Source organism: Octopus sinensis, linkage group LG21 (assembly GCF_006345805.1).
Source record: "Octopus sinensis linkage group LG21, ASM634580v1, whole genome shotgun sequence".
NCBI classification, from domain to species: domain Eukaryota; kingdom Metazoa; phylum Mollusca; class Cephalopoda; order Octopoda; family Octopodidae; genus Octopus; species Octopus sinensis.
Window position 1 is genome coordinate 28,658,214 of NC_043017.1, and position 13,443 is coordinate 28,671,656.

Here is a 13,443-nt window from a genome sequence, read left to right on the forward strand (position 1 = left end):
GAACGGCAAAGTCGACCTCGGTGTATTTTGAACTCATAACGTAGCGGTAGACGAAATTCCTATTTCTGTACTACCCACAAGGGGCTAAACATAGAGGGGACAAACAAAGACAGACGTAGGTATTAAGTCGATTACACCGCCCCCAGTGCGTAACTGGTACTTAATTTATCGACCCCGAAAGGATGAACAGCAAAGTCGACCTCGGCGGAATTTGAACTCAGAACGTAGCAGCAGACGAAATACCGTTGAGAATTTCGCTCGGCGTGCAAGCGTTTCTGACACCTCGCCACCTTTTTTCCCCATTTCATATTAAAAAGCATGTAGTTTAATTGCAAATTGAATATGTTTTGTTGTTGATATATGAAAGTTTATTCTTTGTTTCTAAAGAGGTGTGTGTGTTGAGAATATCCTCGAATTGTGAATTAATCTTAAATATTTTAAATATGAAACTGGTATAAACCGTGACCATATAAACACACTTTTCTCTTTATGAAAACATAGCGGAACTAAATTATTAAAGATTCCGTAGCTTCAAATGATTGAGTGAGGGAGTGAGTGAGTTTGTGCGTAATTGTACAAATAGCTCCCCTCATCAAAACGTTATAGTCTTTGTATCAAAGCAGATGGTATGCAAATGTTTATTCTGGATTTTTGCTAAACAATTTAATTATTTATTTGTAAGTTTGCAAAGAAGAAATTGAAATCTAAAGTTGATTATCTGAATGATAGAATTATATATATAGGTTTCTATGATTAATAGGGGATTAGTTTTTGCTGCACATTTCTTCATACAGGATCCTGAAGAATATGCCATTATAATATTGGGATGTATTATTGAGATCTTCGTTGGGAGAGAAAATTTTAAGTCATTACAGCAGGATTTCAGATAAATTCTGAGTACTTATAATGAGGCAATCATTTACTTTTCCAACATATTGAGGTATCCATTTGTAAGGCACGCATTGGGAGTAAGCTAAATTTCACATCGATCATGACAACACTACCAATGAGTGTATTACTTGTCGATTCAAGAATAATTGAATAACTAAACTTTTCAAACATTCCAAAATTCGAAACCGCACGCGAGGTCCTAAAGCATGAATCGAAGGTTCGTATTTAACAGGTCGTAAAAATAATATTCCATCCGATTCATATATACATACATACATATATATATATATATATATATATATATATATATATATATATATATAATAATAGTTATCGCCATACTAATATGGCATTCTTATAAAAATAAGAAAAAAGCTGTCCGCTTATTAGCTCCATGAGGCCATCGCCTTAAGTTAGCTATTTGATACACAAACTGTATCCATATAACCTTCGAACAAGGGAGGTCAGTCGCTCCACACTACTTGACCGGCAGCTACAGACGCGTTTCGGAGTATTGCCCCTTTTCAATGCAGCGTAGCCAGCCAGTAGGTGTCGCTTCCGACAATCTCTGTTCGATGGTTTTATTTACCTAGTTTCGGTGGAATACATCCACTTGTTTTCAATAATAGAAATATTAAAATAACTAAGTCTCTCTAAAAGAGAACAGCGGCAGCGTTCCCGGAAAATAATAGTTATCGCCATACTAATATGGCATTCTTATAAAAATAAGAAAAAAGCTGTCCGCTTATTAGCTCCATGAGGCCATCGCCTTAAGTTAGCTATTTGATACACAAACTGTATCCATATAACCTTCGAACAAGGGAGGTCAGTCGCTCCACACTACTTGACCGGCAGCTACAGACGCGTTTCGGAGTATTGCCCCTTTTCAATGCAGCGTAGCCAGCCAGTAGGTGTCGCTTCCGACAATCTCTGTTCGATGGTTTTATTTACCTAGTTTCGGTGGAATACATCCACTTGTTTTCAATATAGAAATATTAAAATAACTAAGTCTCTCTAAAAGAGAACAGCGGCAGCGTTCCCGGAAAATAATAGTTATCGCCATACTAATATGGCATTCTTATAAAAATAAGAAAAAAGCTGTCCGCTTATTAGCTCCATGAGGCCATCGCCTTAAGTTAGCTATTTGATACACAAACTGTATCCATATAACCTTCGAACAAGGGAGGTCAGTCGCTCCACACTACTTGACCGGCAGCTACAGACGCGTTTCGGAGTATTGCCCCTTTTCAATGCAGCGTAGCCAGCCAGTAGGTGTCGCTTCCGACAATCTCTGTTCGATGGTTTTATTTACCTAGTTTCGGTGGAATACATCCACTTGTTTTCAATAATAGAAATATTAAAATAACTAAGTCTCTCTAAAAGAGAACAGCGGCAGCGTTCCCGGAAAATAATAGTTATCGCCATACTAATATGGCATTCTTATAAAAATAAGAAAAAAGCTGTCCGCTTATTAGCTCCATGAGGCCATCGCCTTAAGTTAGCTATTTGATACACAAACTGTATCCATATAACCTTCGAACAAGGGAGGTCAGTCGCTCCACACTACTTGACCGGCAGCTACAGACGCGTTTCGGAGTATTGCCCCTTTTCAATGCAGCGTAGCCAGCCAGTAGGTGTCGCTTCCGACAATCTCTGTTCGATGGTTTTATTTTATATAAATATATGACCCATTTCCCTCCGGTCATTCAAAATGTGACATTTTTCCCTCTGTTTTCCCTTCTCTGGATCTTGCCTTCTCCTATGTTTCCGACGAAGAGCTCCGCTCGAAACGTTATACCCTGCTTCGTCTTCCCTTCCCTCCTGAGCGTCCAACAATATTATATTTGTTCCACGTTCTCGCGTTCTTGTGTTTTCTCTTTGTGTTTTCATGTTTGGATTAACTTTATATATATAATGTATAGTTCCAGGCTTAAGCGGGAAATACACTTTAAAACATTTCAAACAGATTATGCAGGAGTGCCACACAACTAATGTTGCTCTTTTAAGCTCATGTAAAGGCAAAAGCCACAAGAAAACATAGTGGAAATAAACGATTAAAGATTAAAGATTTCGTAGCTGGAAATGTTTGAGTGTGTGAGTGAGTGAGTGGGGGAGTGCGTAATTGTTAAATGAGGTTGTACAAACAGCTTCTCTCATCAAAGTGTTATAGTCTTTGTATCAAAGCAGATGGTAAGCAAATATTTGTACTGGATTTTTGTTGAACAATTTAATTATTTATTTATAAGTTTGCAAGGAAGAAATTGTAATCTAAAGTTGATTATCTGAATGATATAATTATATATATATATAGTTATACGTAATTAGATTGCATATTTCAGAATTTTACCGTTTATAATGGAAAAATTGTTAGTAATATCGATTGGAATTTTAAACTTGAAAATCATTCCTACTGCTATCAGCAGTGTAGTTTTGTTATCTATGTCGGTAGCAAGTATTTTAAAATTAATATTAATAATTATTTTCAATATAGATTTATGACTAAATCGCGGAAGACACCGCGGTATGTATATTTGGTGATCTCGTACAGAAACTTTTGATTTATGGAAGAAAATACGTTCTGGTTGTTTCTTTAAAAAATCTTGTTTCAGAGATTTTTGGGCATAAATAGCAACTCTTAAATTCTATAAGCTTTTGTAATAGATTGAAAGGAAGAGAACATTCCAACATTTTGAAATAAAATATTCATAAGTTTCTCAGTTGAGATTTTTTCCAACAAAATACAATAATCCGCCTGGATCTCTCAATAAATATTTTAGTTTTGCAGAAGGTGCGTTTGGTATACATCTTTTATAGACTTACCTATTTTTTAGTCGATGTTACACTGAATAAATATAACATTGTCGAGAACGTGGGCGCCAAGAACTTATTTCCTTATAAAATATAAATCCATACGTCTTTCATAAAAAAATCTATATGAGGGTGAATATATAAAAATGGAAATTGGTACAATTTCTAAGCTAAAATTCCTAGAAAATATAGTATGTATCAAAATGCAGAATGTTTGAAGTTTATGATACCTTACATATATATATGAATAATTAAACGAATCATAAATGAGAAAGAATGACATATTTATTTTTGATTTATAATAATAATACTATTGCCGTATCATGATATCATTTGTTCATAATTTCCGTTCAAAATAAATCATATTTACTCAGAAATAAAGATTAAGTACGATAAAATCTAAGTAGTATAAATGTGTTATGCTTCTTTTCGGTAACACAATGTTGTATAATAAATTCCAAACACAGTAACGAAGCGACAATATTTACTATACATATAATAACATAAATTCTGTTGCTTTTTCAATTCCGTTGATTTTATAGATATAAGAGGGTTATTTTACATTCAGTTATCAAGGTATATAAACACCCCTAAAAAGAAGAACAGAACTAACCAACCCTATCTTCAAACCAGATTCTTACTCCGGTGATAACAGTTGAACAATGCAATGCAAACATTACATCAATATAAAATGTAGAGCAATCTTCAGGTGCACAAAAATATTGAATTTAATTAAATTCGAATGACTCATTAGTATAATTTTATCCAAAATCACCAAAAGGATAAGAGGATTATTTTGATTATAATCACCTTATTTTAAATTGTATGGATAATACCATACTAAATTCTGGTGCCTTTGACTTAAGTACCATATCCATCTGAATTTAAAGATATATATATATGATAGATCGTTAGCCACTACACACATTTTTCTCTCCTTGTTTTTTTCTGTGTCTTTTTCGGCAGAAGAGCGTAGGCTCGAAACATAAAAGGACTTTTTCAATTCCTGAGCGTCATACTAATACATTTGTTTGTTTTGTACACCACCTGTCTTCTTCTTTTGTTTTTTTCATAAACTCTCCCTATATATATGTATATATATATATATATATATATATATATATAAATATACACACATGCACAAACACATATATATATGCGGGTATCTTTATATATATATATTCAACAGATACGAAATGTACAATATCTTCTTAGCGTGCTAATTTTATATTTTAGTGAAGAATACTATTTCATTCACGCTAACATCCAAGTATAACTTGTGTATCCTAATAACGGTTTGTATACGAAACTCTTAAGTGTTTATTATGGTTACGTAAACGTATATTATTTTCTCTCTAACCTTTCCAGTTTCTATCGATTTGCATTCACTGCAAGATCTTAATTCCTTCTCTTTTGTTTCCTTATAAATTGTCTTAATTACTCTCAATGATTCTCTTACAATGTGTAGCGTATATTTCTAATATAAGATGAATTAAGATCGTAAAATATTTTAAGGTATCAATATAATATTAAAATATTTAATTTTGTCTGCAATATATAACCAATTTTCTATTCTAGTATACTTAATTAAAATTCAAATATGTACGATTAAAAATCTAAATATGACTTTTTAAAGAATTTTAACTTAATTTTAGAATGAGAAATATTTGCTAAAATTTCTAACGTTCTGTTTTAGAAATCTAAATTTTTTTCTGACATACATTATGTCTTAGCAAAACAAGTCGTTAGAATAATATTCTCATAACATTCAACGTGTCGTATGTTTACTATTTCCTAAACATTCCATCGTATATTCAATAATTCCGGTTAATTTAATTTATATGTATTTTATTATTAACTACAATTTATGCCATCTTCTAATCTAGTTACCATACATTATTCGTGCTAAAATTATCTTAATCTTAAGTCCATAATTGCTATGGTATTTCCTCGACCATTTAATTTCAAATTTTCATTCCACTCGTCTGATGGATATTTCTTATGAATGCACGTCTTGAAATCAAACTCAGAGTCCGTGGCCGTTTTTTTAGGATATGTGAATAGCTTTGATGCGGCCTTAAGATTATTGATGTAGGTACCTCTTGTGTGGACGCCCCCAGACGATGAAGTAGGCTAGCCCAATACGTACATATAGAGGGAGAAGTCTAGGCGACGAGGATTTCGTAGCTCACACAGCCACTGTGTAGTATTGCGATATATCAATGAAGAAATTTTCATATACAGATCACGACGTCATTAGTTTCTGAAGCAAAGGAAATCACGTTTCAAATAACACTTACACAAACCAGTTATCGTATTACCCCGTTCTGCTATAATGAAATGGGGAGGAACAGCTGATTCGAAAATCCTTATTTTGCCAGCAAATCTTTAGTTGAAAGGTATGAAAGGTGTTTCTCAATCGGTGTAGACGTGTTCCTCTTTTAAAAGAATATGGTGTCAAAATTTCACAACTGCAATATTTGCATCGGATCCTTTTCATACGGAGCAATGGTTTTCTTTGGTAGAAGTTAATAATCAATAACATAGTGCTAAAACTGCTTGTATATAATTGTTGACTAAATGCAGTCCAGTAAACAAACTTAAAGGCACCTGTTTCCATGATCAAAGGCTCCTGCTTCCATCATCAACGGTGTATATTTCTGTACTTCTATCCTGACAGACTTCAGTTAATCGCTGCTTTGAAATCATTGATTGACGTTACGGGTTTCTCGCAGAGCGGAAACCGTGTTATTCACTAGGAAGAGCTAAAATATAACAACGAAAGGATTTTTCATGTTTAAGCGCTAAGATTTTCAGCAAAGATTTGAGCTCAGTTTGATAGCAAGAGTTACTGCAACTTCATTCTCCTCTATGCATCTATCATTGTGTCATTGCGACTATTACAATCGAAGAAATCGCTGTATTGTTTTCTTATTCTCAAAACAAACTCCGCATTCTGAGAACATTTCACGTTTCTGTTTCCTCTGAGTGCACGCCCGACGATTGCACCATAACCTTGTTAGAAACGCTTTTATCAAATCACCAAATGAAATATTGGTTTTAAATTTTTGCTCACGGCCAGCAAGCTCAGGTGTGTGTGCGTGATAAGTCGATTACATAGGCCTCAGGGATCAACTGGTGCTTAATTTATCGACTGCGAAAGGATGAAAAGCAAAGTCGACATCGGTGGAATTTGAATTCAGAACGTAACACCGGACGAAATGCCGGTAAGCATTTTGTCCGGTGTGCTAAAAGCTTCTGCCAGTTTGCCTCCTTAGCTTCAAATGAAATAACGTGAAATATTGTTTCCTCTCTTCGCACGCTAAAACTTCTCCATTAAACAGAATTTCTATCCAAGACGGAGACAGAAATATTTAATGGAAATTGCAGGCACTCTCATGAAAATGGAATATAATTTGAATTAATTAATTTAAAGAGATTGTTTCTAACATCTTCGAGTTGAAAGACGCCTACAATTACCGCTATATTTTTTCCCCCTTTGTTGTGTTCCTTCAAGAAAGAGAGAATTTTAAAGCAGTTTTCTTCTATGTAATTCAGTATATCTTTCAGCAAAAAAAAAAAAACAACAACATTAAGTCATTTTTCGCCCATGTGATTTATTTCGAAAAGTCACTATAATTGTCGTGAGCCCACGCTACCCATGTCTATTATTCATCCGCTGTGTAGTATTACATTCAGCTGGTAATGTACATTTAGCAATTTTCGGGCACAAGTTTCGCGAAGAAACTGCGCGCTAGGAGGCGAGAAAAGACGGCCTCGCGTTACGGTGGTCATCGGTAGGCGCCGCGCGGCGCCCCCGGCCTAGGCCGAATCGCGCGGTCGGCGAGGCAGGATGTCAGATGTCTTTTACTTTAGTTTGGACTTACAGTTTCGGTCGTATAATTTCCGTTGCAAATTTACAGTATATTACAGACACATTCTCCATTAATGGAAGCACGAATGTCACCATCTGTGATGTCACTATATGTGGTAAGACCAAATATGGACCCAACAAATAAATATGGAATTTAATTCTTGCAAGTAATCTTAAATTTAACAATGAGTGACAATTTAGTGTAAATAATTTACGAATCTTTTTATATTTTTGTTTATTAGCTTTGATATAATTTATTGTGTTCTGATATTTCACATATAAGGCGATTTAAAGATATAATCGCTCAGAGATAAGCATTAATTATCTTTCATACGTAGTCCACTTAGTTTTTATTCCACATCTGCGTTTCAAATTTCAAGCGATTACCTCTGGTTATCAAAGTCATTATCGTTGGAATTCGTGGCTTCTTGAGTGACATGCAATCTGTAAACCAGTCCTTTTTGGAGCTGCCTGCAAAGAACAAAATCTTTAAATAACCACTCCAGAAAAGGTTGGTAATATGTATTCCAAGGAAATAAAATGCTCGTTTTGTTCTACAGAAAAAAAAACCTCATTGTACTCTTTTACTCTTTTACTTGTTTCAGTCATTTAACTGCGGCCATGCTGGAGCATCGCCCTTAATCGAGCAACTCGAACCCGGGACTTATTCTTTTGTAAGCCCAGTACTTATTCTATCGGTCTCTTTTGCCGAACCGCTAAGTAACGGGGACATAAACACACCAGCATCGGTTGTCAAGCAATGCTAGGGAGACAAACACAAACACACAAACATACAAGCACACACACACACATATATATATATATATATATAATACACATATACATACACATATATATACACATATATATATACATATATACGACGGGCTTCTTTCAATTTCCGTCTACCAAATCCACTCACAAGGCTTTGGTCGGCCCGAGGCTATAGTAGAAGACACTTGACCAAGGTGCCACGCAGTGGGACTGATCCCGGAACCATGTGGTTGGTAAACAAGCTACTTACCACACAGCCACTCCTGCGCCTCTATATTCTCTCTATATATAAAAAATAAATAAATAAATCTCGTTGTGTTCTTCAGAAAAAAAAATCTATAGGCGCAGGAGTGGCTGTGTGGTAAGTAGCTTGCTAACCAACTACATGGTTCCGGGTTCAGTCCCACTGCTTGACATTTTGGGCAAGTGTCTTCTGCTATAGCCCCGGGCCGACCAAAGCCTTGTGAGTGGATTTGGTAGACGGAAACTGAAAGAAGCCTGTCGTATATATGTATATATATATATATGTATGTGTGTGTTTGTGTGTCTGTGTTTGTCCCCCTAGCATTGCCTGACAACCGATGCTGGTGTGTTTACGTCCCTGTCACTTAGCGGTTCGGCAAAAGAGACCGATAGAATAAGTACTGGGCTTACAAAGAATAAGTCCTGGGGTCGATTTGCTCGACTAAAGGTGGTGTTCCAGCATGGCCACAGTCAAATGACTGAAACAAGTAAAAGAATAAAAGAGTAAAAGAGTATTAGAGAGAGACTACATTTTTCAAAATATTGGTCATAGCAACAAGGAGTCGAATATCATGGAGTTTGAACGGTTATTAAAAAAAATATATTACTCCGTGCATTAGAAAGATAAATAGAAATCTAGCGGGAAATGAACTTCAATCTGACTGAGCAGAAACTGAATATTACGAAACATTGATTTCATTCATCTGCCATTATTGCTACATACAAAAATCATATGCGGAGCAATATTGTTAGTTGGTGTGTATGAGAAAATATTAATGGAAAGGAAATTTATTTTAGCAAAGTAAATAATAAGATATCGAAACTTCTCGAGAAACAATTTTTATGAAAGTAAATATCATACAAAGTTTTGAGAATGCAAATAAATATAATTTACAATCTCTGTAACAGAAAGCACCACACTGCGCGGGAAATAATGAACTCGGTATTCAGAGCTAGAGTGCTTTATATATATATGTAATATAATATGAAATAATGCATATTTACATTTATACATATATACATACGTATACGTACGCATGCACACACACACACATATATTTATAGATATATGAATATGTATATATATATATATACGCACATAATGACATGTACACATACACACACATAATCCCACACACACCTACACGCACATAAGCACACATACACACACGTAGTTTATGTAAATCACATCTTTGTAAGTACATGCCAAAAAACATATGTAAACATTTACAGATCTCTAGATATTCTGCAACGTACTTGTGTGACCCTTTTCCTTCTGTGTGTGTTTTTATATACATTACATACATGTAATACTACTACTCCTATTCCTCCTCCTCCTCCTACTACTACTAATGAATTTTAAACTCCCAGGCGGAGGGAATGAATAAGAATAATATTACTGCTGCAACTAATAATCCAATCCAATTTCAGCCACAAGGCCTGGTATTTATTTCATCGATCCCAAAAAGATGAAAGACAGAGTCAACCACAGTGAAATTTGAACTCAGAACGCAAGGACGGACGAAATGCCGCTTAGCATTTTGACCGGTGTGCTAATGAATCAGCCAGTTTGCTGCCTTGATGCTACTACTACTAAAAATAAGGGCATATATGTGCGTTTTTCTTCTGAAACATATAACAACAGCAACAAAACCTAACTGCAGAAAAGATAATCTGAAAAAGACAAACATAACACAAAGAAATTAATATTTACTTTAATGTTTGAAGATTAAATTCTAGACATTGCTTCAACAATCACGGATTAATATTGAAGGATGTGAAATTAGTCAGAGTTGATTGCATTCGGTGTCTGGGGAGGAAGAATTTCAGAGAGATATGAAATAGAACAACGATTTCAATTTCTTTCAAAATATTTTCAACAACTCTCTTAAGCAATTAGTATTGCATAAGCGTATATTATAACAAATAACATTACCATTCATCTATCTCTATATAAACGGCAGTTTGTCTGTGCGTTTTCTGTGTGTCTGTTTTCTCGTACCCTCACTCTGACCACGGCTTTCAACCGATTCTGATGAAACTTGACACACACATAGCCCAATGTCATAATTCAAAACTAACGCAGCGAAAATTTTGAAAAGTTCCCCCAGTTCTGAAAAAAATCGATAAATTCGACATGGGGTCGAGAATCAGAAACCCAAACCACAGACCGTCTAGGGGACGCAACTCCACCTTTTTTAACTCTCAAAAAAATTTACCATAATTTTTTTTCCATTTTTTTGCTATTTTTTGGCTATAACTCTCTAAAAATGCTTTATAGTTATTTCCCTTACAAACCTGAGCAACGCCGGGCGATACTGCTAGTTATAAATAATGGGGATTGTATTAAACTGGCCAATGACATTTTTCTTCTGTGTTACGTTTCAACTTAACCTTTAAAACTATTATTCAGTCAAAATTTTTAAATATATGTCGCTTGCAGTATATTCGTAGTTCATAATTCATTTAAAGTATTTTATATAATTGCTCTTCCTGCATCTATTTGACCAATATTTTTAACTACTTTCTCCAATGTATTTTGTATCAAACATATTATAGGCAATAAATACCCGAGCTTTTGTTTTCTTTTATAGAAGATTAAATTTTGGTAAAAGTCTGAGCTGCATCCGAAGAAATATATATTATGAAACAAAAATAAACACAAAATTTTTTACACGAATCTGTTACCAACACGGCAGTCAACTATTTGAGGCCGAACACGAGTTTGATGTTGAATATATCCACGAATTTTCTGCTCAGATTGCTCTTCTCAAGACTGCAAGATGGCTTCGTGCAATTCATGCCACGTTGTAGGGTTTTTCAGTTCAACTTTATCGGCCAAAACTTTGAAAATGCCTTCATCTAATGGATTCCACGCGTAAACATGTGTTGAATAGAAACTCACTGAATAAATCTTAATTAACTGTGTTGTCAATTGTATGCACCTGACATATGCTAACGTATATGCACCCAGACTTTTCACACAGAGGATATTTGCTAAGTTTCCAAATTATCTGACCCCTCAAATGTTCTCCATTCACCCAGCTCCCTCCCTCCCATTACACTTGTTATTTATACATACGTACCCAATTCTTACATTTTGGACTCGAGGTGCTGAAGCCATACCCGGCAAAAATTCATAGAATATTCGGAAATAATTGCTGTTGTAACGCTAGTTATTAAATATATATCTATATGTACCTAAATACATATTTAGATATACATTAAGTGTATCTGCATACACATATACATACATATACACTCACATGCATATATATCTTTATATACAATATATATATATACATATATATATATATATATATATATATATATACACACATACATATATCTTATAAACACACACACACATATATACATATACACATGTGTGTATGTATGTGTGGCATACACACACTCACACGCATATATATATATATATACATATATATTTTTATATACAAACTCAACCAACTCGTATATGTATATTTATATACATACATACATATATATATATATATATTATATATATATATATATATATACATATATAGGTAAATAAATATAGATAGGTATATGCATGAGTACATAACTATACATACACACATGCTTACATACATATGTATATAAATAAAATACTTCTTTAAACACGCGTTCAAGTTATTTTCTTTTTGCATCAAATTGATATATATGAAAGACCAAAAATATTGTCAAGAACATGAACAGTTACAATGACTAATAAATTGCCTAAAACCACCCAAAACAACATTAATGAATAATTCTATTGTTCTATGTTAAATTAACAACTGCACGAATTCAACTTTTGAAGCAGCTCAATTTGCTTTTTTCGAATTTCAAATTGCTCTGTCTTAACGTTTTAAATTAATAAAATAAGTACGAACTGTTTTCTTTCATATACTCAATAATCCTTCAATATGTATTTCTGACACTTTTGACATGAAGTTCAAAGTTAGTACGTATGTCATCTCTCATCTTATTTTCTTCTCTCACAGAGTCCTCAAGCATGCTTTCCATTGGAACATGTCATAAACAACTAATCGACTCCAATTGATCCGGTTGAATCCCAAGGCGAGACCAGCCGAGCTAATTGATGTCATCCAACTATTGTTCCCTTAATCTCGTTCCGGTCGGTTTTGCTTGTAAAACCTGGCCAGCAATTCCTTCGTTTGATGGTCTTACCGCATGTTCGTAGCATTGGCGCAGTAATATCGCAATTGGGAGAAGTGATGACTCTACTTGGAGCGATTCTCCTATCTCCGAGCAAGGTACTCTGTCCAGTAACAACTTTAAGGACCCATCGGAAGAAACTCATTTCTTCCGCTTGTATTCGCCATAATATTCTTTTGGTCATTGCATGATTCATAACCATATGTAAGGTAAGCAGCAGAAACAAAAAACTGAAGATAGTGGGTATGGCTTTTACACTAACCTTTTTCTGAAAATGGAATGTTGAAGCGGGCACAAATGCTCCTGTATTACCTGAACTAATTCAAACTCCTGTTTCAATCACAGTCCTCAGATTCACGAAAGTCCTCGCTTGAGTCAGTGAACCTTGAGAAAATGAGTGTCTCAGTATTCGCAGCACTGATTTCCATTCTTGCTGAGCTGCGTTCAGCAAGAAAGTCCGCATCCAATTCTAACAGCCAGTGACTTGTAAGTCTCCAGCCTCTGCACTCATTACTGGCACCGCAGCGGAATTTCCATCATACGTCCAAATGTAATGGACCAACCACACAGTTATGATATCTAATTGCGAGATAGGAGGAACCTTCCGGAAGAATAAGCAGCCTCAGACCAAACAGCGATAACCTCCCAAGGGAAATGGAGATTTGGGC